Source organism: Musa acuminata, unplaced genomic scaffold (genome assembly GCF_036884655.1).
Source record: "Musa acuminata AAA Group cultivar baxijiao unplaced genomic scaffold, Cavendish_Baxijiao_AAA HiC_scaffold_157, whole genome shotgun sequence".
In the NCBI taxonomy this organism is placed as follows: Eukaryota; Viridiplantae; Streptophyta; class Magnoliopsida; order Zingiberales; family Musaceae; genus Musa; species Musa acuminata.
Genome location: NW_027020431.1, coordinates 10,001 through 12,500, shown reverse-complemented (window position 1 = coordinate 12,500; position 2,500 = coordinate 10,001).

The following is a 2,500-nucleotide window of genomic DNA, read 5'->3' as shown; positions in this document are numbered from 1 at the left end:
AAAATGGCCAGTTTTGGCCCGTTTTTGGGCCGTTTTGGCCAGTTTTTGGCCTGTTCTTGCATTGCGCGGTGACCGTCGAGAGCGGAGCAAAACGTCAGCCATCTCAGCACCCTGGAACCCCCCGGGTGGCACAGGGCTGGATGGGGCTTTCGTATAGCAGGGACGGTGCTGCCTCTCGCTTCGCTCGCTGTCCGCCGCTCGCCGCTCGCTCGTGCAGCCAAAAATGGCCAGTTTTGGCCCGTTTTTGGGCCGTTTTGGCCAGTTTTTGGCCTGTTCTTGCATTGCGCGGTGACCGTCGAGAGCGGAGCAAAACGTCAGCCATCTCAGCACCCTGGAACCCCCCGGGTGGCACAGGGCTGGATGGGGCTTTCGTATAGCAGGGACGGTGCTGCCTCTCGCTTCGCTCGCTGTCCGCCGCTCGCCGCTCGCTCGTGCAGCCAAAAATGGCCAGTTTTGGCCCGTTTTTGGGCCGTTTTGGCCAGTTTTTGGCCTGTTCTTGCATTGCGCGGTGACCGTCGAGAGCGGAGCAAAACGTCAGCCATCTCAGCACCCTGGAACCCCCCGGGTGGCACAGGGCTGGATGGGGCTTTCGTATAGCAGGGACGGTGCTGCCTCTCGCTTCGCTCGCTGTCCGCCGCTCGCCGCTCGCTCGTGCAGCCAAAAATGGCCAGTTTTGGCCCGTTTTTGGGCCGTTTTGGCCAGTTTTTGGCCTGTTCTTGCATTGCGCGGTGACCGTCGAGAGCGGAGCAAAACGTCAGCCATCTCAGCACCCTGGAACCCCCCGGGTGGCACAGGGCTGGATGGGGCTTTCGTATAGCAGGGACGGTGCTGCCTCTCGCTTCGCTCGCTGTCCGCCGCTCGCCGCTCGCTCGTGCAGCCAAAAATGGCCAGTTTTGGCCCGTTTTTGGGCCGTTTTGGCCAGTTTTTGGCCTGTTCTTGCATTGCGCGGTGACCGTCGAGAGCGGAGCAAAACGTCAGCCATCTCAGCACCCTGGAACCCCCCGGGTGGCACAGGGCTGGATGGGGCTTTCGTATAGCAGGGACGGTGCTGCCTCTCGCTTCGCTCGCTGTCCGCCGCTCGCCGCTCGCTCGCGCAGCCAAAAATGGCCAGTTTTGGCCCGTTTTTGGGCCGTTTTGGCCAGTTTTTGGCCTGTTCTTGCATTGCGCGGTGACCGTCGAGAGCGGAGCAAAACGTCAGCCATCTCAGCACCCTGGAACCCCCCGGGTGGCACAGGGCTGGATGGGGCTTTCGTATAGCAGGGACGGTGCTGCCTCTCGCTTCGCTCGCTGTCCGCCGCTCGCCGCTCGCTCGTGCAGCCAAAAATGGCCAGTTTTGGCCCGTTTTTGGGCCGTTTTGGCCAGTTTTTGGCCTGTTCTTGCATTGCGCGGTGACCGTCGAGAGCGGAGCAAAACGTCAGCCATCTCAGCACCCTGGAACCCCCCCCGGGTGGCACAGGGCTGGATGGGGCTTTCGTATAGCAGGGACGGTGCTGCCTCTCGCTTCGCTCGCTGTCCGCCGCTCGCCGCTCGCTCGTGCAGCCAAAAATGGCCAGTTTTGGCCCGTTTTTGGGCCGTTTTGGCCAGTTTTTGGCCTGTTCTTGCATTGCGCGGTGACCGTCGAGAGCGGAGCAAAACGTCAGCCATCTCAGCACCCTGGAACCCCCCGGGTGGCACAGGGCTGGATGGGGCTTTCGTATAGCAGGGACGGTGCTGCCTCTCGCTTCGCTCGCTGTCCGCCGCTCGCCGCTCGCTCGTGCAGCCAAAAATGGCCAGTTTTGGCCCGTTTTTGGGCCGTTTTGGCCAGTTTTTGGCCTGTTCTTGCATTGCGCGGTGACCGTCGAGAGCGGAGCAAAACGTCAGCCATCTCAGCACCCTGGAACCCCCCGGGTGGCACAGGGCTGGATGGGGCTTTCGTATAGCAGGGACGGTGCTGCCTCTCGCTTCGCTCGCTGTCCGCCGCTCGCCGCTCGCTCGCGCAGCCAAAAATGGCCAGTTTTGGCCCGTTTTTGGGCCGTTTTGGCCAGTTTTTGGCCTGTTCTTGCATTGCGCGGTGACCGTCGAGAGCGGAGCAAAACGTCAGCCATCTCAGCACCCTGGAACCCCCCGGGTGGCACAGGGCTGGATGGGGCTTTCGTATAGCAGGGACGGTGCTGCCTCTCGCTTCGCTCGCTGTCCGCCGCTCGCCGCTCGCTCGTGCAGCCAAAAATGGCCAGTTTTGGCCCGTTTTTGGGCCGTTTTGGCCAGTTTTTGGCCTGTTCTTGCATTGCGCGGTGACCGTCGAGAGCGGAGCAAAACGTCAGCCATCTCAGCACCCTGGAACCCCCCGGGTGGCACAGGGCTGGATGGGGCTTTCGTATAGCAGGGACGGTGCTGCCTCTCGCTTCGCTCGCTGTCCGCCGCTCGCCGCTCGCTCGTGCAGCCAAAAATGGCCAGTTTTGGCCCGTTTTTGGGCCGTTTTGGCCAGTTTTTGGCCTGTTCTTGCATTGCGCGGTGACCGTCG